Below are 26,726 nucleotides of genomic sequence, written 5' to 3'. Positions count from 1 at the left end.
GATGGGAAACAGAAAGTTTACCCCAGGGATCACTTCAATGGCTCTGCTGGACAGAGGAACGGGGCGGCGAAAGCCAACACATTCCGGCTAGGCTTATAAATGTCTTTGGGCAGATAGCCTAGTACCTACCAATGAACCTAAGTGCTGTACACAAATAATTAAAAGGTTGTATATCATCAGCAGTAACAGACAGAGACACGCGCACATGTGCTCACACACACACACACACACACACACATACCTGACTATGCGTGTGTGTCTGTATATGTGTAAACAAACGTGCGCACACACACGTGTAAGTCTGTATGTGAATGCACGTGTGTGGGGGCTGGAGAGTGGACTATCATTTGCATCAGATTAAGATGAGGTGTCCTCCACAGCTTCATCATTAATGTGTGGGATACAGTCAACGTACCTCTCAACTTGTAGACATGAAAAATATGCGGAGATACTCTTGAAATATGGCAAGCCAAAAGTCTGGGCACCTAATAAGCAGAGAATCTGAATTCCTAATAGTACATCACCTCCATCTTCTAGTATGGACTGTGGAATACGACTCAAAAACACAAATTAAAAAAATATATAGTGAGTAAAAAAATAAGCATATTATGAAAGACACAGTTATTTATTTTTCTTTCTGAAAAAAAAAGGGAGCCATAACACAGGGATCTTCTTTAAATTAATGATGCCACTATTTTTTTGGATATGTAGTCTGGCTTCCCATTTTCTAAACAACTTCAAGATCATGTGGTAAATTAAGCCTGAAAATAGGAACTCACCTCCAAAACCAGGTACATCATGTGAAGGGGCAAATTAAGCCTGAAAATAGGAACTCCCCTCAAAAACGGGTCTATATTATATCACTGAACGCTTAAAAAAGCAAACGCTGATTGATCGACCTAATTTAAGCGAAAGCTTACAATCTCGAACTGTCAGATCAGCGATTTTTTTTTTCCCAGGGAAAAAATTCGCTGATCCAAAACATATACACACAACACAAGCACACCAAACAAACAGAAATCCACACACACACACACACACACACCTAAAATCTGATACCTAACCCTACACTAAACTATGCACACACCACTAACTACCCACTTACCTTAACCCAAACCCTAACCCTAACGTCCGTCACTATCGCACACTCACCCACTCCCTAACCCTAACTCACTTAAATCCGCCCTAACCCTCATGTCGCACACACACCTAACCTGAGCCCTAACCCTAACTCACCTAAATCACCCTAACATTCACATCCACACAATCGCACACTTACTTTCCACCATAACACTGAAAATACCGAAGCAACAGAAACGGACAACCGAATTCTTTCCCTAGAAAAAAATTCGAGTTTCTGCTGCTTCGATATTTTGCAGTTTCGCAAAAGTAAGTTCGATCAATCAGCATTCGCTTTTTTAAGCGTTCGAGGATAATAATATAGTCCCTCCAAAACCAGGTACATTGTGTGAAGGGGCAAATTAAGCCTGAAAATAGGAACTCGCCTCCAAAACCAGGTACATCGTGTGAAGGGGCAATTTAAGTCTGAAAATAGGGACTCACCTTCAAAATCAGGTACATTGTGCGTAGGGGCAAATTAAGCCTGAAAATAGGAGCTCTCTTTCAAAACCAGGTACATCGTGTGAAGGGGCAAATTAAGCCTGAAAATAGGAACTCGCGTCCAAAACTAGGTACATCATGTGAAGAGGCAAATTAAGCCTGGAAATAGGAACTCACCTCCAAAACCAGATACATTATGTGAAAGGGCAAATTAAGCCTGAAAATACACCTCCAAAACAAGGTACATGATGTCAAGGGGCAAATTAAGCCTTGAAAATAGGAACTCTCCTCCAAAACCAGGTACATCATGTGAAGGGCTAAATTAAGCCTGAAAATAGGAACTTGCCTTCAAAACCAGGTACTTCATGTGAAGGGGTAAATTAAGCCTGAAAATAGGAACTCACCTCCAAAAACAGGTACATTGTGCGAAGGGATAAATTAAGCCTGGAAATAGAAACTCGCCTCTAAAACCAGGTACATCATATGAAGGGGTAAATTAAGCCTGAAAATAGAAACTGACCTCCAAAACAGGTAAATCGTGCAAAGGGGTAAATTAGACCTGAAAACAGAAATGTTCCTCCAAAATAAGTACACTTAGGTGGTCTGTGTTAAAGTACTTCACAGAAGATCATTAAGAGAAATTTTGTGATATTTCAAGATTGACACACATTTTAATGAGCAGCCTCTCTTTAACCACAGGCTGTTGTCTGTGAAAGTGCATCTACAGGACTTGAATGAAAAAACAGATCTTTTTGCTGACTGTCCCATAATGGTTGCTGTAGTATCTCACATATGAGTCAAACATTTGCAGAAGGTAATTATGAAATGAGAACTTTCACACCTCTGTGACAGCAGAAGGTTCATTCTATTTTCCAATGAATGAAGCCTTTAAGATTCACTTTAGAAACCTATATAAATTGCTCTCTCATCACTTTACCAACAAGGCTGAGGCCACATTGTTTGCCAGTGTAACTTTTTTGTATTTTTAGAGAGGGAGCTGCTGACCACCATCTTGTATTCTAAGAGGAACTGTCTTCTGGCATAAGGACTTTAGTGAAACATAACTTACATGGTTTGGATGGACATCCCTCTAACTTTGGAAGGAGTTTTTGGATGTTTTATGTAACCCATTTCTTTCTGCAATGAACTATTTAATGTCAGAGCTACCCATCTGTTTTAGATTCACACCTTTTATTTCCCATCTGGTAAGCTTGGTTTTGGGTTACCACATGTCCCTCTTTGAACAGTTGTAACTTGCAAAAACATGTAAAAATGGCAATCATCCTGAGATTTTAGGACAGACATATTATCATATGTTTTCTTTAATAGTTGCATAAAATGGTTATTTTGTATCTGAAATACCCAAATTTTATATGAAACAGCACAGTTAACTCAAATGTCACAAGAATAAGATTTTATTTTAGTAAAAAGTGAATCTCTGTCTTTTTCACTGACAATAGGTATATTTTGTCCTACAAACTCTCACATTTCTACACAAAAATGTCCCACTTTGGGCATTTGAAAATGTGGCAACCCTAGCTTGGTTGGAATAATTGTAGCAGAAGTGTCTTACTCCATTTTTTTAAAGGAACACTGCAAATTAAGGACAGAACTGTGGGGCAATAGATTCCATGCAGTTGCATCTTATTATAATTTATATAGACCAGGCAAGATTTTGTGCAACTATATATAGAGGTTCTGCACCAACTAATTAGCACTCCCATTAAGGCACTGTTGGGAGTACCTCAGTGTTCTGGGACTCATCTTGGAATGTGATTATACAGATGCCTTTCAAAGTTTCCCTGTTCATCTGCTTAGCTGATTTTGGTTCAATTCCAATTCTACATGAACAGTTGAGAGACTGTACTCTCGTGTATCATCATTATTTCAAGTAACTGGTAATACAATTGGTTCTATTTTCCAAGGAGTGAAGACTTCTTTTGTCCCCATTTCTCTTTTTGATATTTGTTTTCATTTTTGTTTGTGCTGTCAAATGATCATGTTAATAGATTTAAGATGACTGTGCAATATTTTAGAAGTTATTTGTTGGTAAGCTTCCCTTTCTTAGTTTGATGCAATAATCAAAAAAATTATTGCCTTTCTGATTTCCTGCAACTCATTGTAGAAAAGACTCCAGCTGTATCAGTAGGGTTATACCTTCCTGAAACCACCTTCTCTGTTTTCAAAATAGTTTTCCATAATTTCTTAAGTACTTGGAGGTGCAAACCACCTATACGTAGTACTTGTTCACAGAGTATGTAGTCCTTGAATAATTATAACATAATAAATACATTGGTCCTGCTTTGCCATTAATGTGGAAACTTTGATGTTTCAGATGGGCACTGGAGTTTGCAAAACAGCCCATCTATTTTCTTTGTAAAGGTACCGTAAGATTTATGTTACCTGTGGCTTTCTCGTGGTTGCTGCTTTCAAGAGATTGCGGTTCAGTGAGATCAAGACCTAAGATTGCTGTGTTAGGTTAAATGATTCTTTTCTTTATATCCCAATCCCTTCTATTCATTTGAAGTTCCTGACCAGCATGTAGCCTATTTATAAGAAAGCTGGACCTGCATCCCATGGGATATTGATGGTAGTGATAAGTGTCTTTTAAGGAATCCATCCAGTCCAAAAATGAGTTTTGCTGTGCTTACTTGGTGGCATCTAATATGTCCAAGCATTTCATTTGTACCCATACGATTAGTTGTTACATGCCTTTAAAATGGCACTTTAATTTTTTACTCATTTACCAAAGGCTCCTACGCTGGATTGACACTTGCAACTCGCCAGTAATCTTGAAAAAGATATTTTGCTCAACAGTCTCCTTGTCATCTGGGAAGCAGAATATTTAAACAATTCTTATCAAGTAGCATTGGGAGAAAATCCACACTGACATGGAGCTGGTGAAAACTTTACTGGTGTGGATATGCGTTTCCCATTCATTTTTGATACGCATCTCTTCAGGCCTTCATAAAATTTGTAAAGTCTCAGTTGTGCAGAGGCTTTCAGTTGTAGGCCTACCAAAACAATTTGTTAATGTTGCATGTGGAGGAACTGTATTATATATAACCAGTTCTGACACAGTATGTGTCCCAGCATCCATCCTTGATATAGAATACACTAAACTGGGCAAGTAAAAGAGGTAGGTAGGCTGTTAGAAGCTGCTGCTTTGATTTCCCTGCAATACTTCCCAACCTTAAATGACACCACATATATAGACTTTACTAGGAGAATCTTGTGTGCACATCTGAACCACTCTTGTTTAATATGTATGTGCACACATACATGTGTATATGTATACATAAGTATCTATTTCTACATTTTTCAGGATACCTTATTTTCCTGCCTTGTACGATTATATAGAGGTTATTTAAGCATCCCACTTGGTGAAATACAAAACATTCTACAACTGTATGATAAATCACTTTAGTAAATGCATTCATTTCATACTACAGTTATGACATTAGGCTATGGGCTAACTTGCCAAGCTATCATAAGAAATACATGGTTGAAAAAATGAAAGAGTGATCGAATCACTGAGAACAGAAACACAGACCATAATGGTTCACAATAACAATGCAAACAATTGTGGCAACTGATGATCAGCTGCAGGGAGGTGTAGCAAAAAAAAAAAAAAAAGGGGAGAGATTGCTGTATCCTGTACTAGCTTTGTTAGCCAACTGATTAAGGGAGGTTTTTGTTTTATAAAGTCTAAGAATCATTGGGTATAGACTATGCTGGAGATGTAGGTAAAACAGTTTATTCAGTTTATTCAAGGGTTAAAGCCACCTGAAATAATGGAAATTTTGCTACCAAGAAGATCATTTAATACACAGAAAATCTTATGAACGTATGATGGAACAAAGAAAGCGTTCTGTAACAAGCTATTAAATGACAATCCATCCTATCTAGAGTGATCTGCAGTATAATATGTTCAGTTTGTGGATCCCTGGGGATCTTTCCAGGGGTACCATGTTCCCTGACAAATATGGAGACCTTGATTAAGTTGCCATTGGCCCTGAGGACATGAAAAGTATAAATACCTAGCACAGATGGAGAGATCTCTTTACATTTAAACCAGGTGCCAGTAGTTACACAGATATGGATGTTTCCCAAATGCAGGAGTGCGAAAATGTCATGTAACTTATTGTTTAGACCATTGAAGAGAGCTTAATCTGGAGATCATTGGACTGCAGGTGACAATATGGTTTCTCTAGTGTTGGCAAAAACCATTATATTCCCAATAAAGTCACTGATATCCTATCATGATCATCTCAGAACCCCATCCACCAAGAAGACCTTCAAGGACAAAAGGCACATTTTACTATAAGGTCAAGGGAATAAAACCTAGACCCACAGTAAGCTCTGATAAAGCCTGTCCTGTAGTACATTGTGCACCAATGTGACAAGGGTCTTAACTACCCAGCAATCACTGTACATCTGTCTGCAGTATTAGATTTTCATACAACAGTTCAAGCAATCTTGCACACATCACTAATAGTCAGTGAAGCCTTTCTTAAAGGCAAATTTTAATTAAGACATTGAATCAGAGACTCTCTCTTCTTTGTTCTACTACTACTTACTGCAAAAACGTATCTGGCCAGCCATCAAACTGGCTGTGAGGCTGGATCTGAAGTTCCTGTCTTAGAAGACAGTTTTATTAGTGGCCATTAGTTCAACAAGGAGCATTTTAAATCTGTGAGTCTTGTTTGTCAAACCTCCTTACCTAATCTTCCCAAGGGGAAGAGTGGCCCTGAGATCCCATTTTTTCTTTATGGTGAATGAGACAAATGACCCTAATGTAAACTATAAAATTAACCTAGCAGTATCATTCTATCTTATGCTAACAAGCAGATGTCTACTTTGTTACATTGATATTCACAAATAACCACATTCTACCTGAAGTGAACACAACCCTTCAGAAAACTTGCCAGTTATTTAGCCCATACTCCTCAAAGAAAGAGGTTTACACAAGTCAAGTTATTGGCACACTACAAAATGTTGCTGTAGCAAAGAAGGCAACATTTTAACACTGATATTGACTGTCCATTCTATCAGGGCGGTGACCACTTTTGTTGCCCTCCTATTTGAGTAGATGATGTTTGCTCAGCATCCACCTGGACCACATTGAATACTTTCCCCAAACACTACAAACTACACACTATGTACAGAGGAAGGTAATCTATCGGAGCTGTCATTGTCTGGGGGATGTTCAGATAACCAGAATCAACCAGGAATGATCGTTAAGGACTGTGTCACCAAGATGGGCCACTTCTTATCTGATACAGGAGTTATGTACTTAGAATGATGACAGAGCTGTAAGAAACTTGTTAATTTACGAAACCTATTTCAGTAGCTACAGAAGTTTCATGTCACAATTAGGCTAGCTTATCCTTTGCTTTTAGGTACATTTTTCTCTCTGGATCACTGTAAGTAGACTGCAGATCACAACTATGCCACTTTTAAATATATACTGATAACACATTTCTTTAAAATTCATGCCATCTTATTGTATTCTGATCTTGTCAGTTCTGTTAATGCAGTCATTGCATTTGTGCAGAACTTAATAGTTTGACTTGTAATTTCCAGAAACATATACTCTAAGGTTGCATGAATTGCTAACACAAGGACCATCACACAAATGATTAAGGAAGGGCCCAGAGTGAAGCATACTTGTAGGTAAAATGCCTTAATTTACTGAACTGCTGTGATTGCTTAATGAAATGAATTAAAAGTGCTAAGCTTTTTAGTGATTATATGTTGGGTAAGAACATAATCGAAAGAGCCCATCTGTAGACTTCAGGAAACCAGATTATGCAGTCCAGCCTTTGCGTAATGGCATATATGCCAAGGGTCATGTATTCCTCTTTGAAGATGTTTTCTTTTTCCTTCATACAGGTAAATTATTTTATCCCACATACTGAACTTGGATCCTTAGATGCTTGTCTCTCACATACTACTTTTTCCATCTACAACTGAAAGGTTAAAGAGTCCCCAGGGTCACTGCACAGTGTTTGTGGGGGGTAGATTCTCTTTTGGAATGGGCACGTAATACACATATCACAGAAAGTGATGATCTTGCTCTTATACAGTCTCATACCTCTCAACTATCCTGATTTTCACAAAATGTCCAGATTTCTGCTTCATATTTTTGATCTGTTTCTCATAAAATTCGTGGCTTTTTGGTAAATTACGGAAGATTGAAGTCACAAAATAATGACTGATTTTATCAGAAGTCATATTCAGAAAATGCAGGCTAACACAAATCCTGTTTTTCTAGCAACTTTCTAAGTTTAAGAGCAATATTTAAAATCTGTCCCTACTTTTAGGCCTTTGTCCAGATTCCTTGTGCTGAGAGGTATGTACAGAGCTGCCCTGATATGCTTCATGTGACATTGGCATCTTTGGTGCCGGACATTATTAGAGTTAATACCAGACCTCCTGCTATCATAGCTGAAAAGCTAAGAGTGGCATTAGTGATAAATTGTTTTAACAATCAGACCAAAGTGAAACTTGATTCAGTGGTACAACAGGAAAATGTCCTTATACTGTTGTTCTTACCCAGGCATAAATGGATTTGTAGTTTGACCATTGTATAATTCTGCTTTGTTCATAATTTAATGTTGCCATGATTACCTCACATCAATAAACATGTTATGTAAGCTTTTGAACTGCTTGAAGCTTCCACCCCCACCCCTCTTCACTTTTCTTTTTCTCTAAGTATAGCTTTGTCAGTCTTTCTATAACTGCATGCAAAGTTGTGGTTTATAAAACAGGCCATCAACAACATGTAGTACACATCTGTTCTAATTAGATTTTACAACAGATGAGACCTTTTAAGTGGCATCTGCCATTGAGAATAACTCTGCAGAGCATGAACAGATGGTATTTCCAGGTTAGAATGATTCTGTGCCATTATCTGGCATTGGAAGTGTAAAACAATAGAGAATGGCCATACATTACAAAGTTTTCTTTTCACATACCTGTGGATATCACTGAAAGCATTACTAGCAAAAATTTATTAAAGCTTCATGTAAATGTCAAATTTCATATATGCATTCTTTGAAGAAAAGTGATCTGTGCGGTCAGCTTCTGTGAATTATGTTTGCACACACATATAATCTATATGTGCGCACACATATGCAGGCACAAGCATACAGATAAATGGATGTAGTCATTCATTTGACAGACTGTCACAGTAAGCCAGCGAAGTTAAGATGAATCACTTGTATCCAAGCAAGATTCACAAAATACTGCAGTGGAAATAACCTTAGCAGAAGTCCGGGAATGAAATCTCTTGCATGCACCACCTCTCTGAATGACAAATGACATTGTGCATATGAATTAGCGCTAATATATCAATACTGTATGAATGACTGCAAGTCGAAAAAGGATGTCACTACTCAGAGACACTTCACATCATATAATAAATTATTTTCTGACTATTACTGTCTTTTACAGCTATCTGTAAAATCTTTGAAATATGGAGTTTTTAGTGACTGCAGTACTTTCTGACAAAGTACTAAACTCCTGGTGTGCCTTGTGACATTTTGTGAATAATGCCTTCAGTTCCCAGGAAATTTCAGTGCTAGAAACTCAGCATCCCTAGATGTTATCTGATAGCCTAACTTTAAGGAACGTATTTGTTAAATATTGAAATCATCTATCTTTTTTTAATTTATTGCATGTGTTACTTACTAGCATGGCACTCTTGTTGGCTTTGTCTAGGGAGACCAGTTAAACTGTTCTAAGGAAAAAGCATTTCCTCCATGCAGAGAGCTCAAGAGACGGCAGCTTAATATGATGCAGCACTTTGCTAGCTGCAAACTCGTTCTTTGTTAGAGGAGTTTCGATTTCTGCCCTAGCAGTCCTTGGAGCACCAATTAAAATGTGCATCACTAGAAACTTCCATTCTCATAACATGGGGAAAATGACTGTTACAACAAGGACTGCATTAATGTCATTTAATGCACAACATGTGGAGACAGATGCTATATCAGGAAGTCAGAATCGTCACAAATAGGAAAAAAAAGCTTGTGCTTCTGTCTTCATTAATTGGTATCCTGTCTTAGTTAACCTGACTTCATGAACTACAGGAGCATTGGATCATGATTCACATTTAAAATGTATGTAGCAAGCAATGACTCTATGCCGCTTACTTTTGTAATACCAAACACCTACAAACAGACAGCTAATCTAAAATGATTAAAAACATTTATGACACAATGTAACAGCTGCATAATGATAGTGAATAAAATGCTGCCAGGATGAAGCTGGGCTTGGTACCCGGCGAAGGCGCTTAGTTCGTTTGGTTGGTGTGTCGAAATAAAGTGGAGAAATTGACCGCAGTGGTCAGTTTTGTTTTCATTTTTTCTGCGTAATTATAGTATTTTTGTGTTGAAATGTTACATCTAAGACCATGCATGTTTTATAGGGCAAAGACCACAGGCTTAATCTTGGCATCAGGTCTCTGCAGTATGACTAATAGCAGTTTTGTTCAGCTACATCATGCTAGCAATCTCAAGGTAAAGAAAACAACAAAGAGCACATGTCCTTGTAAAGGCAAAAATATAAGTGATTTTCAGCAGTGTAGAACAGCAAAAGAAATTCATTGATCAGCTCCAGCTAACCATCCATATTTTATTAAAACATCAGTGTGTTCGTTCTTAGATCTTTCGTCTCTAAGAATTAATCAACATTTGAAAATGAAAAACAAATATAAAAGTCTGTTCTTGTTAACAGTAATTTTCATGTATTTTTAATGTGATATTTTCTCCAGAAAATCCTAATGCTGCCGAATGAGCTAGACAGTGCAGAGAGTTTGAACTTGAGAATTGCCCAGATGTCTTATGGTCCACAGGTAGTTGGTGTCATAGGAGCCAGCCAGATTGGGTAGGACAGGAATAAGTGACCTACACCTGCTTGCCCACCTTTGTAGTTGTTGCAGGCATCACGGTAATCCAGATGTGCATGCTATGCATGAAACGAAGAACTGAAATTCAGGCCGGATGAGGAGTCTGTCACAATCTGTGGAAGGGAGTTTAGCATGCATGGGATGTGACACCTGTCCTGAGCTCAGTATACTAGACTTAACCACCACACTCACTGATCAACAGGTACAGAGAATTAGGAGCATCTCAAAAAAAAAGCCACAGTGACATGTCATCCACAGTTTTTGGTTCTTGCCCCCCTGCCATGGTGTACTTAGAGACATCTGGAATGGATGAATGAATGGACCAACAGGGGATTATAGTTTGATTAATGATGGGAAAATAGAGTGTCAAAACAAATGCTCCAGCAACATTACTTATGACAAACATAAAACTTGTCGACAATCTAAAGCTTGCACAAACCAGATTTTTCAGCTTCTGGAGACTTCAGACGCTAAACATAAACGCTTTTAAAATTCTTGTGGAAAGTAGGAGGGGTGAAAGCACTTGTAATAAAGTCACAGAAACCTACTGAGATGCACAAGATCTGTAACATCATGTATTATTTAATCAGAACTGATTCAGGAGTTGGAACTTGTTTAATTGACACTAGAGTATAGCACAGCCTGGTTATATTATTAGGATAATGCATAACATGCATAAAATTTTGACAGTAGACAATAAACAGCTATTGTCCACCCCACCAGTTTTTGCCTGATTATTAGCAGCCAGCAGTATATGGCTGCTCCTTTCCAAAGACTGTTTTCTGTAGACTCGGGGCCCTCTTTAGGCCCCTTTGATATGTTATCCTGTACCACCTATGATGAGCATTTTATTTTATCAGTTCATGTGTCTCTTCCTCTGTAAAGGACTGTTTTCTTACTCTGACACTCTAAACCTCCTTTTATCCTTTTTCTTTTGCATTTTTTCTTGTCTCAGTGGCATTGCACTGTGCTCCTATGTCTCAGTGGCATTGCACTGTGCTCCTATGTCTCAGTGGCATTGCACTGTGCTCCTGTGTCTCAGTGGCATTGCACTGTGCTCCTGTGTCTCAGTGGCATTGCACTGTGCTCTTGTGTCTCAGTGGCATTGCACTGTGCTCCTGTGTCTCAGTGGCATTGCACTGTGCTCTTGTGTCTCAGTGGCATTGCACTGTGCTCCTGTGTCTCAGTGGCATTGCACTGTGCTCCTGTGTCTCAGTGCCATTGCACTGTGCTCCTGTGTCTCAGTGCCATTGCACTGTGTTCCTATGTCTCGGTGCCATTGCACTGTGCTCCTATGTCTTGGTGCCATTGCACTGTGCTCCTATGTCTTGGTGCCATTGCACTGTGCTCCTATGTCTCGGTGCCATTGCACTGTGCTCCTATGTCTCGGTGCCATTGCACTGTGCTCCTATGTCTCGGTGCCATTGCACTGTGCTCCTATGTCTCGGTGCCATTGCACTGTGCTCCTATGTCTCGGTGCCATTGCACTGTGCTCCTATGTCTCGGTGCCATTGCACTGTGCTCCTATGTCTCGGTGCCATTGCACTGTGCTCCTATGTCTCGGTGCCATTGCACTGTGCTCCTATGTCTCGGTGGCATTGCACTGTGCTCCTATATCTCAGTGGCATTGCACTGTGCTCCTATGTACTTGGGGTTTATGTCATGTTTTCAAGAGGATGCATACCCAGATGATTTAGTCTGTTAATGCAGCAGCATCTTTAGCATTCTTTTGGCTTTTATCTGAACTGCTGTAACTCTCTGTCCCAGTTTACATCTTCCCTGAACTCTCTTCACTAATTATACATCTTTTCTGTGAATTTTCTCCTGACCAGTTTATATATTTTTTCTGTATAATTAGCAAAACTCTGTACTTCAGCTGCGGTCTCACCAGTGCTGTACAGAATACAATATCACTTCTTTTTCACTTGATTTTATATATCTAGTCATGTAAACTTTAGTGTAAGCATTCTGGGCTCTGGGCCCGGTTCCAGAAGACTTGCCCTAGGTGTAAGTGACTTATTCTGTTGTAAGCCTGCCCGGATTCCAAATGTGGTTTAAGTGACTTACTTTAGTGTAAGCCTGCCTTATATGTATAGGCCTTGGGTCCTATTCTGGAGTAAGTCACTTACTTTTCGAATCAGGTGCACTGGCCAGTGTGCTTCAGTTGGTTCATTCTTGTTCGCAGTACTTTTACTAAGTTCTACATTTGCTCTAATATTTTGAGTTTTACACTTCCTTTTCTCTATTTTTAGTTTTATAGAGTACCAAATATGTATGTAGCTCCAAGCCCACAACTGCTTCTAGGCAGCTTTTTAACCTTGTTACTCCAGCCCCTTCTGTTGTAGTTATTCTAATGTCATTTAGGAAGATTTTGAACCTGCTCTAATGCCAGTTTGTAATGTGAGACACAAATGTTTTCCAGATCACTGCTTCCTGAAATTGTTGCTGAAACATTCAGCTGATAACTCGGCTCTCAGCTGATAGGACCCCCCTTTCCTGCTACTTTGCATAATCCTTCCAGCTACTTTCCTACCCATCATTCATTCTTATCCTTCACCTACAATTTTCAGGTTTGCTAGCAACCATTTATAAGGGGAATTAGTAGTATCACTGCAATGACCAATGATATAACTGCTTTCAAGTAAAACACACACACTCCAGATAGTGCAACAGTAACAATTTCCCATTTATCCAGTGAATGTTGGCCTTATAGTTTACATACAGCAAAGTGATACAGAGAATTGGTCTCCTGCTAAAGATGCGCGGAGGCCATATATTACTCATGGGAGCATAAGACTTAATTTCCTTGTTATTTTTTATTATTTAATATTATTCCTTTCAAAATTCATTTGTACTGAAAGCATCTGCAGCTATGAAAATGAGGGAGCAAAAAGCCTTACCAAACCAAGAGAGACCGTACCCCATACATCCCCATTCCTTCTTTTTCATTGTTATCACTTTATAGAATTGCATCAGTGCCACTTGACAAAATCAACTTGCACACAAACTTTGCTAGCTATTTTCCAGTCAATTAAAAAAATGTAAGAACGTTTTTCAAGGTTTCACTCTCAGAAGAGGTTAAGGTTTATAGGCCTTAGTTTCTGGGACTGTTGTTTGCACTTCCTTTATATAGCAATACTATTTTGTTGTATTTCCAGTCAGAAAAGAATCTCATCTTCTCGCAGTAATCATCTAAAAGCTCCATGAGTACATCTTGAAACCTTCCAACCCAGTATCTGCCAGGCATGTTAGGGCATGCAGGTTTATTCAAATCTCTAGCACCTCGGCCATAACACAGCCTTCAAGGAGTACAACCATACATGTATTGAATAAGCTTACATGTGAGGATTCAGGCGAAGCATATTTTTATTGCTTACCTAAGGTTCCCAAGAGCTTGTCAGACCCCCCTGGGGAGGCCAATAGTTTAGGCTAATAATTATTTCCTACGTAATGTGGGGATAATTCATAAAGTTTTACTGAAGGAAGTTATTTGCTTGCTTTCTTATATTAAGGACTCTCTTGATTTCCTTGACAAAATAAAAAATGTTAGGTGGTCAGAGGGAATGTATTTGGATGACTCTAGATGTACAGAGTCTCTATACTAACATCAGGCATGAATCAGGGATGGAAGCTTTGAGTAGAAAGATGGGGATAATCTATTAGCCCATTATGTTTTGGAACAAGTTAAATTTAGTTTGGAAAATAATTATTTATGTTTTGAAAATGAAATTTACCATCAAGTGCAGGGTACAGCAATGGGTTCCCCCTTTGCACCCATGTATGCCAATATTTTTATGAGGATGTTTGAAGGAGATTATATTTATATTATTATGTTTTATCAAAGATATGTGAAAATGTATGTGATTTAGGCCTGCTGGGTGTGTGTATACACAAATATATATATATATATAAATATATATACATATATATATACATATATATATATATATATATATATATACACACACACACACACACATACTATATATATATATATATATATATATATATATATATATACACACACACACACACACTCTATATATATATATATATATATATATATATATATATCTATATATATTGTGTGTGTATATATATGTATGTATGTATATGTATATATGTATATATATATATATATATATATATATATATATATATATATATATGTATATATATGAATGTATTCTGTGTATGGTTGTACCCCTTGAAGGCTGTTTTATAGCCAAGGCACTAGATATTCGAATAAACCTGTTTTCTGGCTGCAGTGTAGTTTTTGGTCTGTTTGAACACTCAATTTTGTGCTTTTGTGTCATGGTGTATGTTAGGCCATGCAGTCTGTGGGTTTAATCCTTACATACATACAGATATTTCAAGCACATGCATTACTGCTTTCTAGCATACCAATATACCAGAAAACGTGTTCCCATATTAAGTGTACAGGCTGTTCTTAAAAATATGTAAACCAGTACTTACTTTAATGTAACTTGGTAGTCTGGTCCATGATTCAGCTGCTGCCTCAGAGAACCAATTAGTGCACTCCTCATTCCTATGGAATCTTCTACACAGGTTGTCTGATGATTCTGTACTATTGTTTGATAATCCCAAACATTCCCAGAGATACTTCTCTAAATGCACTATATACCTGAATATGATCTCCTCTTAGATATCTATAACAGACACTGTAGAAGTTCAGATATTTAAGTATTTTGTAGTATTAAATTTTCATATCCATGGATTCCCTTGGTATAATTTCCAATGCACTCTTTCCAGTTTACTCATGCTTGTTTTCTTTTAAGGTTTCCATATTGTTATTCCATAGTCAAGTTTGGGTCTAATTTAACTAACAATGACTTTATTTCTGATTTCCTTGACTTTATAAATCTTTTCATACAACCTATAGTTCTATAACTATCATTAACCAGTTGGTTGATATGATAAGAAAAACTAAAAGCAGGATATACCCATATAACAATGTACAAGAACAAACTAAACTTCTAAAAGGAAAAACAGTCAGTAATGCTCTGGCAAAAGCCACAAGGTATTATTGCCTTTTAATCCAGTGTGCAATTTCGTTCCAATTCCCTAGTTAAACTTCTTCAGATAAAAGCAGTTCTCTCAAACCATTTCATTTAAAAACAAAGTTAAAGATCACATGTTCCAAGAACACATATCGCAGTATTACAATAATTAAGAACATAACCAACACTTATCTGTCCATAAACAGCAACAATTAATGACCAGATCAATGAATCCTCACTTCTGACTAAAAAAAGTCTAAGTAAAATAGTCATATGTAAATAATCATGTATAAGAAATCTTAGTTAAATGTGTTAACCACAAAACAACTACAGATACAACAGACAACTCAATCTCATACTTTCAAGACGTAATAAATGAAACATCTAACCCATAAGTCATAAAGAAATGTGTTTATGTTCTGGTTGAATGTATCAAGAAAATATATATCAAATGCAGTTTGAATCAGTACACAAACTCTAAAAGCATATCACTGCCAAAAGTGTTCCATAATAGTGGAACGTTACAGGCAGTCTGCAACAGTTGCTTGCATCAAAAGTAAAACATTTTTTTTGTTTTTGTTCATCATTTGCATTTTCGACTTCATACAGTCATCCTTGTAATAAAACTGGGTAGAATGCAATTACCTTAATGGAGCTTCTTTGCAAGGGAAAACAATACAAACCCATATACCCAGGTCCTTAAATGAATATATGGTTTCAATCACTGTGTGCTGTATTAAATATTCACCTTTCAATTTATGTCTCCCAAATCTCATGTGCTTAGTTTTTGATGTATTTATCAGCATGTTATTCTCCTGTGCCCAAATGATCAGTTAGTCAAGTTCTTTTGTAGACCTGCCTTATCTGTAACACATGTAATCAGTTTACCCAGTTTCAGGTCGCCTGCACATGGACTATAGAACACCTCAGATGAAAAGGTTAGGTCTGAAAGATACAATCTAAACAAGTAAGGGCTTAGGACAGAGATCTGTGGGACACCCTGACTGTAACCAAGAATTTCACTGGTCCAGTTGCTGTATGATACTTGCCATGTCCTATTTGTAAGCCATGCAGCTATCCATCTTATCAATAGTACATCAATACCTAGTTGTACTAATTTATTGATCAGTGTTTTATGTATGACTTTATCAAATGCTGAAGTTAAATCTGCATAAATTACATCACAGCACGATTTTTCATTCATAGCTGCTGTTATATTGTTATAGAACATTATGTTATAGGTGGTAATAGATCTATTTTCAACATATACATGCTGATATATGGTTTCAAGTCCCAATCTATCCAGTTCTGACAATAACTTATCCAGTATTACCTTCTCCATTATTTTTCCACAACATGAAAGTAGACTTAAGGGTCTGTATGACTACTCCCCTTTCCCTTAAAGACAAGTTTAATAAGCGCATGTCTCCCCCTATTTATATTACTTAGTAAATAATAGATATAATGGTACTGTAAGTTCTTGCTGAAGTGCTCTCAGGTCATTATTACTAATTCCGTCTCTTCCCTGCCCTTTGTTTGGATCCAGTTTGCGCAGTTCTTTTTCAATATACTATAATTTGATTCCAGTTTCTGTAGTTGAATGTCACTAGGACAACTTATCCCCTATGTAGAGCCAAACTGTTTTGTATAAGATTTCATAAATATATCTATAATCCGTTGTATCTGAGAAAAAAAAAATTAGAATCTATATACAGTTTATCAGTTTGTATGTCTTCACTAGTTGCACGTTTTATGCATCTTTAAAAAGGTGGGTTTCCTGTTATGCTCAATATCTTTTTATACATTTAATTCACAATTTTCTTGATTTTGTCACACACTGTGCTTAATTTCTTTGTCCATCTAGTTTATTTCAGTTTTTAAAGTTATAGTTTGACCTTTCTCCAATTTCTTTTATTTTTTTTTGTCTCTCACCTTAATCTGGTATCTTTTTCTTCTGGAAATATATCCCTCTAGCACTGTATGCCTAGATCCTGATGTTGGACGTTTTTTTTTTTTTTTGAGTTTTTGCACTCAATTTCTTTTTCAATACTTTCCACGTTCCATCTGCAGTTTTTCCTGAACTCATTACTCCAGTTAGTTTTTACATAGTGACTGTTTTGCTTGCGTACAATATGTTATTAATCTTTGTGCATTGGTTTAGATTTCAGCTTGGCAGAATTATCTAGCAACAAATTAACCTTTATAATCCCATGCACACACTGCACATCGATGTGGTAAAACTTGATTTGAAGTAACAGTAATTTCTTTAGGAACACACCCAATGTCTAGTATGTACCATCTCTTGGTAGTTTTTTTTTTTTTTTTTACAATCTGAAGCAGTTGTTCTTGAATATACATTGTGAATAATGTCCTTACTAATGTTGTTGAATGAATATTATTCCAGTCTGTTTCTGGTAAGTTTAAGTCCCCAGCTAATATAATTCTTCCCTCCTGAGTTTCATGCAAGAAATGTTTGAATTCCTCTAGGTCATCTTCACTTGACTTTGGTGGTATATACACTCCAACAATTGTTATATGTTTCAGGGTTGTCTTTGTCACAGTTACACAGTCTGTGGTATTGATGTTATCAATGAACATGTAATGATCACAGGTCTCATAACGGTCTTTAATCCCATCATAATATCTTCATCTGATTTTTTGTTAGAATGTCTGTTAAAGTAAAAATATTTATACCCTGACAGAACTGGTTTCCAGTCCTTGAGGAATGTGAAGATTTTGTCGTCTTCTATCTTCTCCCTTTTTTATTTTTCCTTTTTTTTTTTTTTTTTTGATAATTGTATATCTTTCATCTTTCCTTCTCATACAAATAGACGGACTTCTCAATCTCTGGCAAATACCGACATGTCCATTCACTGTGAACACTTGCCTGCTCCATTTTATCTCTCCCTACTTCTTGCCCATAATCATTTTGCAGTGCAGGGAATGCCAAGATTGCACTGCAGTATCAGGGAAAAAAGTCAACTTCAAAAGCAATATTTTAACAGTGCTTGGGGTTGTGTGCAACAATTGTTACACACACACCCAAATACTGCTATAATATGGCATTGCGCTAGGAAGTCTCCTTGCTTCTCAATTGTCCATGAGTATTTTGCTCTGTCACTAACAATTTCCATCAATAAAAAATGACAGAAATGCAGTTTCACTCCTCTTATTGTTCAGAAAATGTGTATCAGTACAAAACCTGTCGTTTCATTAACGTTTTAAGTGAACTGGAGCAATATTTAAAAAGTGTCAATTCTCTTGCTTTTTCTATACCATCCAAACTGATTCTTAAAGAAATAAGCTGATAGGTCAGCTGCCGTCTATATGACTGCAGAACTTCACATTTGCTGTAACTAGTAAGGTTTACTATCACAATTTTGGATGACATTCAGTTGGACTGGGATAGTCGAAAGGCTAATTTCCAGTTCATGGAAGGCAGAACTAAAAATGGTCAACACCAGAACACTGAATGAAGTGTGCATTCAGTGTTGAGGCTGACGATCTGCTTAGAGGTTGCGGTATAGTGGGGATTGGGAAATGTACCCATTTAATCACTGTAGTGCAATCTCGGAGTTTGTATATATAATTAACAGGGAATGTGAGGGGTGCAGGGGGGCTTGCCCCCCTGCAAAATGTTAGTTAGAACTGACTGGAAGGGAAGGTACACTGGATAATGTAAACTTTGTTGAATATGGATGTTTCAACATTACTGGCTTTGTTATTGTGCCTTTCCAATGTTTTCATTTCCAAAATTTTAGTTTGACGAAATCATCACTTGACAGAATCAGTTTCAGGATTATGATAGTAAACCAACTAGTAATACATGAAGGAGATAAAGCACCACACATTTCAAAGAAGTATGATTGGGACTCCAATCAGAACCTTTATTACATGTTCTTAACATCAATGCCAAGATTCACCTCTCAGTCTTTGCTTATGAGATAAAGTTCTTCACATCTCTGTTTCAAACACATTATAAGCTACTCTTGGCTGAAGTCTTGATCATAATCCTTTTATGTTTTATCTTTTCCAACCTTGTTTGTTAGTGTTTCTATAAAACTCCATTTGCCTTTTTTTAGTTTACCTTGTAAAGTTTCCTGCCATTTTCTGCTGCTCTTCGTTTTATAATTGCTTTCCTTCCACTCTTGCACTTCCCTATTAACTCTTCGGTTGACACCTGAATTATGTATGTGCTATATAAAATGCTCAAACATACGTGAAAGTATATATGTTGTATGTGTGTGTATATCTATCCATCCATCCACAGCCGTTTTTACCAATTATGTACATGGGGTTGGGGTGTCACTTCATCAGTGGCAATCATCTAGAGCCAAGGTTTACACTGCTGGGTGGCTAGCCCTGCTGTGGTATTCTTCTTACAACATATTCATCCCTATGGCCAATTATAGTGTGTGTCCAGTCCACCTACTGCATGTCTTTGGAATGTGAGAGGAAACCAGAGCACCTGGAGGAAACCCACGTGAACACAGGGAGGACATGCAGACTCCACACAGAAAGCATCCCAGTCAAGAACTGACCTGGGAAACTCTTGCTGTGAGGTAACAAAGCTATCCATTATGCCACTGTACCGCTCCTTGTGTGTGTGTGTGTGTGTGTGTGTGTGTGTGTGTGTGTGTGTGTGTGTGTGTGTGTGTGTGTGTGTTTTTAAATAAATATATATACAAATATTTATATATATATATATATATATATATATATATATATATATATACATACATATCCATCCACATATGTATAGACAGCTAGATATACATGTACATCGTGTTTTGATGTATATCTAGATGTAATATATATACATTTTTTATTTTATTTATTTTCCATTTGTTTACCAGGTTAGTCTGACTGGACACAAGGTGACCGTTTTCAGTGGAGGCCCAGGGGGAAAAGCTCCAATTACATAGAAAAAAATTATAAAAAATAATAAAAAAAAATGATATAAACCTAGCTATGTTGTACAAAGAGCATAGAACATATAAAAGGAGTAAAAATCAGAGTTTTACAATTGATGCAGCATACAGTGGTTAGAATATTTAGAAACAGTTAAACAAGATATTATACAACACATAGAATTGCTTGAACATAAATTCAAAAAGTTTCCATAGACAAACAGGGCTATAAACTAGAAATCATAACTATAAAGGTGGCCTAAACACCTGGTTCACAGTACTATGCACTAAGTGAAACAACACAGTACACCTGTGATCTAGGGATGTTGAAAGTCAGGAACGGGTGAAATTAGTCTGGTTCTGTACAGGAACATATCCAAGTTTTGAATAAGAGATCTTTTAGTAACGATTTGAAAGTATGTTTACTATTTAGACATCTAATGTCAGGGAGTAGAGAGTTCCAGGCCTTAGCAAGTACATAGGAATAAAGAGATTGGTCTGAGCTATGTAAGCAATTGGTAACAGTCAGTAGGGCAGTATTGGATGATAGTTGACATGCAGTATTATGGAAGGTGAGCAGACAGGGCAAGTATTTTATTTGGTTGGTATAGCAGTTGATGGGTGAGGAGAAGTTGATTGTATTTTAGTAGGTTAGGAAGTTCTAACCATCCTAGTTGTCTTAGGGAGAGGCAGTGATGAGAACGAAACTTAGCATTGGTTGCAAATTTTGAGATTTTATTGTAGCAGATAGTTTCAGAAGGTCAAATTTTTTAGGTTAGTTAGAACTGGGGAAACGTATAGTAAGGTGGAGATTAGATGAGTACGAGAGATAGTGATTCGGGATTCCTTTGTGAGGAAGCTCTTGCAGAGGTAGAGTGAACCTAGTTTTTTTATGAACTTTGGCAATTGTTAGTGCTATATGTTTGTTGAATTTTAGGTTTTGGTCAATAGTTGCACCTAGTAGCTTGGCTTGGGTTACTGGTGTGATAAGAGTATTGTTAGAGGATGTTATTGAGAATGGCGAGGTAGGGGTGAAAGTTTTGGATGGGTGGAAGATCATGAGTTAGGTCTTAGATGGGTTTAGTATGAGTTGGGAGGAATTTAGCTGTTTTTCTATAGTAGTGAAGGCTTTCTTGGTTCTATCTTGGAGTAATTGTAGAGAGGGGGATGAGCAAATAAGGGTGGTGTCATCAGCATACTGTACTGTATTAGTTTGTTGGGTAGCCAAGGGGAGGTTATTGGTAAATATGGGAAATAGTAAGGGACCATGAATGGATCCTTGTAGAACACCTTGTCCCACTGGGAGGAGAGGGGAGAGAGAGTTATGCCATTTAACAGCTTGTTGATGGAGAGACAGATAATTACAAAGCACAGTAGAGAGGAGTTATCCAGATTGAGCTCAGAGAGAGAGTTGATAGTAATTTGCAGTGGGATACTGTGTCAAATGCCTTTAACAGGTCTGGGAAGACAAAGATACTGAGTTACCGAGATTTCTTTGTTGGTTGATGTGGTCAGTAAAGGCTATAAGGGCAGAGGTGGTACTATGGTTTGGCCAAAATCCATGTTGGGAATTTGCTAGCAGATTATATTGAAAAAGATGATTCAGTAGTTGGGTGTACACATTTTTCTAAGATTTTTGATAGGGGAGATAGTATAGCTATGGGGAGATAATTACTAAGTTCTGTCAAGGATCCACCTTTGTGTAGGAGGACGATGTAAGAAATTTTCCAGAGAGGGGACAGTGTGTTCAGTTATGGATCTATTGATGAGTATGGAAATAGGGTAAGTGATAGCAGAGGTGGCAATCCTAAGGTAATCAGTGGGGAGTTTATCAGCAGCGACAGTGGTGGGTTTCAATTTGGCAAGGTGTTTATGAATTAGGTCAGTTGGAACTGATTTGAGAGAGAATTGGGCATTGGTCTTACAGGTGACAGCTTTGTATTTTGGGGCTATTTGTAGTAGTAGTGGGGAAATTGTTGAATAATTTTTAAATGGAGGAGGTGAAATAGTCATTAAACTGGGTGGCAATATGATTATCACCCTCAGTGTTAGGGTTTGGGGAGGTGATTTTGCCTGGTTGGAGAATGTGGTTGGTTGTGGACCAGAATTTTTGTGGATTGTTGTAGTGAGTTTTTTGTAGCTGGATATAACAACATTTTTTGTCATTACGCATTTGTTTTTTGCTTTGTTTCTGACCTCTAGGAAGTATTGTACTTGCAAATAATAATAAAAATAATTTGTACTTTTAAATGTATGTGTGTATTTTGGTATGAGAATCCAGAAGTACCTTAATAGCCCAGTTATTGCCAGTGCACAAGTCAATATGTGCCATTGCATAAAGTGGCATTATTTTAGTTGTACAATATTTTAAAGTGTGTGATAAAAATATTTTACTCACCAATTTTAGTGGATAGGATTACTTGTTTTACCCCATTTATTATGCACATGAGTGATGGTATTTTGCAATCCCAAAAGGCATATGTCAGTTTTAGTCATTTTGTAAAGAAAATTTAACAAAACAAACAAATTAGTAGATTTGTTTTAGCATTTTGCTTTGATATATTTAGCAACAACAAACCACTAAAACGATTTACTTTATTAGAAGTTCCCTGGCATCACAGCTAGAAACCTTCTGAAGAGAATACTAAATGAACCTCAACCACCTCTTTCATGAAAGTATAAAAAAAGACATAATTCAGTGTCTCAGATAAGCACATTGTTTAACATCCTCGTGTGCTTGTTACCAAATTCTGTAATAAGAAGCCTCTTTTTACTATGAGCTCTGTATTGTTTCATTCCCTTCTCTCACAGAGTAATTCATTTGTTAAAGTTGTAGCTTTTAAATCAAATTTATCTTGGTTAAGATATTTAGCAAAACTATTTTCCTCTGCTCTGACTAGCCTATATCTAATATATATATATATATATATATATATATATATATATATATACACACACACACACACACACACACACACACACACACACATATATATAGATAGATAGATAGATAGATAGATAGATAGATAGATATATCCTGGTAGGCATAATCAAAAACTTAAAATTACTTTGTGCAAAATCTTGGTATATTTCATTTTACCACAAGTCTGAATAATTAGCTGTGTTGAGCAATTCACATTTCTTTGATCACGGTAGGAATATTACAGCACTGTTTTCATTTGAGCTCGGTGGACAGTGGAGCTAGGAAGTTTATCTTTTCCCATACTGTTGGGCGATGTCAGAATTGATATAGTTCTAGTCACATGAATGGCAGGTTGCAGGGACCTTGCTCTCAAAACCTTTGGTTTCCTGTATGCATGGTTGTTTTCAGTTCTTCATTATATCAGCATTATTATTTTAATGCAATGTGCCTCAGAGTGTATGGTATTCACAATGAAAACCAGAAATCTAACACGTGTGCACACACAATATATCTGTGTGTCTATGGCTGTGTGTGTGTATGTGTTAGACTACAAAATTAAAATAATGCATAAGGAAGGTACAGTGTTTAACATTGTTGTCTTAGAGTACTTGGCTCCGTTTGTGTCTCGTCAGGAATGCCTTCTGTATGGAGTCTATATATTATCCCATTCTCTGCATGGTTTTTGCTGAGTTTTTTCAATATCAGCTCAAACATTCTGTAGGTGAAATGTGATCCTCTAAATTGTGTGCAAGCATGCAAGGTGTGTGTGTGTATGTGTGTCTGTATGTACATGCCATTTAATTTCTTGTTTTTTACCTTCTGAGTATCAAGATAATTTTAGCTTCCCTGCAGCCCTGAATTAACCATGGTCATTGGTAACAAAAGAATGACCGACTGTCTCTGAGGATTCTCTACAAAGATCAACTCTGCTCTACTGTTAATAAATTTCCTTTTTAATATAAGCACATCATTAAACAATAATTCCATCAGCATTGTTCCTTATGCTCATGCTATCAATTTGGTCTTATAATAGGACTATATACTAAATAATCAGTAATGCTTTTATCCCTAGAATAAGGTTTCATAGAACTATGACATGAATAAGCAAAAATGTACCATGCCAGTAAATTACAATAGTAAGCTGAAGTGGCCGAAAAGGAATTCATATGACATATTCGATTCTTGAAGACAATATCTGTTCTAGTCATTTCATTATTAATTTGTTTTAATAAACATTCCCTACATTTTGCTTCAGTTGTATTATTAGTGACTACACTGTGCTGTGGTTTAATCTTGTAATCTCTGGTAGTATTGGACACCGACGTATCCACCTTCTTATTGTCAGCTTTATTATATTTTCTTTATATCTGGTTAGTGGTAGTATTCACAGAGCTACTTAAAAGTGACTGGAAATTCTGAAGCCCGTCTAGCCTGCAAAAATACCCTGTATAATAACTGTGGCAGTAACTTGGGAGGGTGTCATCTAATGCCAGCCATAAACATCTCAGAAACTGTGCATTGCTTCAATTTGGAGCAGAGAAGCTGCTGAGAAATACCAATGTGTCCTAAATCCAAATTCGTAACACATTATAGAAATGTGGTAGAAAACTGTAAAACCAATGAGATATGAGTGAAATAACGCTTAATAATCTTTGAAGAATGAACGTTGACATGACCTACAAAATCAAATCACAGATCTTTAATATTTAATAATTTCAAAAATAAGTTTATCAAAATAAATAGGAGCAGAATAAGGTTTCATTGTAGTCTCCATTTTAGCATGTAAAATACAAAATCAAATGTAAAACTTGTGTGTCAGACAAAAACAAACTGTATAAAATATCACCTTTTAGGGTTAGTGCAGATCAAGGTATTCTAAGCTATGCTGATGTTGGCTGCATAGGCTGACAATATCTAGCAGTACACAAAACAGTCTTCATAGCAAAATTCTTTACCAAACAAATGTTTAGCCACTATACTTTTGCTTCTGTAAACATGTTTCAGGAAGAATATTGCAATCTGGAATAATATTCCTTTAAAGCAGATTTAAGATATGTTTGTAAATCAATACTATTTTATAAACTTCACCCCATATCTTGCAAATGGTCATAAAACATATCCATAATAAAAAATATTGTATGAATTTTTTTCAGTATATCTATTTTCGTTTATGGCAGTAAATGTTTAGTTATACTGCTGCTAAAGTTAAGTATAAATATCTCTAGGTAGCACACTCTCACTCTGTATATATGTATATATATATATATATATATATATATATATATATATATATATATAGCTACACACACACACACATATATATATATATATATATATATATATGTGTGGCCACCAACAAATAAAATAGAAACGTAACAAAATTAAACCTGCCAAAGTGGGGGGGGGGGTTCAGCCCCTCACCCCCTAACTAAATATACCAATTCCAAGATTGTACAACAGTGAAGAAAAGGGAAAACTTCACCATGGTGGCCAAGTGGTTACTTACCCAGAGAGAAAATATGATGTTCCGGGTGTTTGTGTTTTTAAACTTTCAACATTGCCATCTCGATATGAAAGTCGATGAAATGATAAGTTAAATAGATAAAGGGGACCCATACATATATATATATATATATATATATATATGCAATTCATTGAAAACATTTCATTGAAACTACACTTCAAATGTAAATACATGGGAAATTCTTACATTTAAAAGACATTTTGTCTGAGCAGTTGTACTGTTATGGGAAGTTTTTTTCCCTAAGGTATGGTATGTATCTGTGGTTATGGGCAGGGTCAGGATTAACAAACATTAGTAAAGCTGGGCAGGTAGTCCTCATCCCACTAGCAACCATCATAGTTTTTGCTGTCCAGCATCTAGAGAAGGATGCTCCAGCTACCAGCAGAAACCCCAGTCCTTTCACGTCAAGGGATGGAAGTGCTGATGTATAGCATTTATTTCCATATCTCTGCCTGTCATGTCCAGTGCATGAACTGCTTATTAGACTCTGGACACCTGGGTCATAGTCATGCAGTAGAGTCAGGTGTTGATGATATAAATAGTGTATACTTAAATAATTGCTGATGTGGGCAGAGTATAAAGAAATTCAAAATATTGGTTTTATTTCTTCAAATGCACTGTTAAGACATCTCACACACACACACACACACACACACACACACACACACACACACACACACACACACACACACACACAACTGGCTTTTCTTATGCGTTTATCATCAAAATACTGTTTGGAGCCATAAAATAAATATTAAAGTGTGTAACTCATTAGCCGAAGAATACACTATGTCATGTTGTAATGGCTGATCTGCTGCTTTTGTTTCTGTTGATGCAGTTTTCTCCTAATGCGAGTTACCACTGAAGTTATTAAAAT

At 36.8% G+C, this 26,726-nt stretch overlaps 1 protein-coding gene across 5 annotated transcripts in view; it reads left to right on the top strand.

The window, feature by feature from the left end:
* Nucleotides 1-26,726, top strand: part of GRIA3 (glutamate ionotropic receptor AMPA type subunit 3) — a 2,740,455-nt gene that overhangs the window by 976,413 nt on the left and 1,737,316 nt on the right. The window lies entirely within an intron of this gene.

This window comes from Protopterus annectens, chromosome 15.part0 (genome assembly GCF_019279795.1).
Source record: "Protopterus annectens isolate FY-2018-M chromosome 15.part0, PAN1.0, whole genome shotgun sequence".
Classification (NCBI taxonomy): Eukaryota; Metazoa; Chordata; order Ceratodontiformes; family Protopteridae; genus Protopterus; species Protopterus annectens.
Note: the sequence above shows the minus strand (reverse complement) of the source record. Positions and strands in the feature narration are given on the sequence as shown.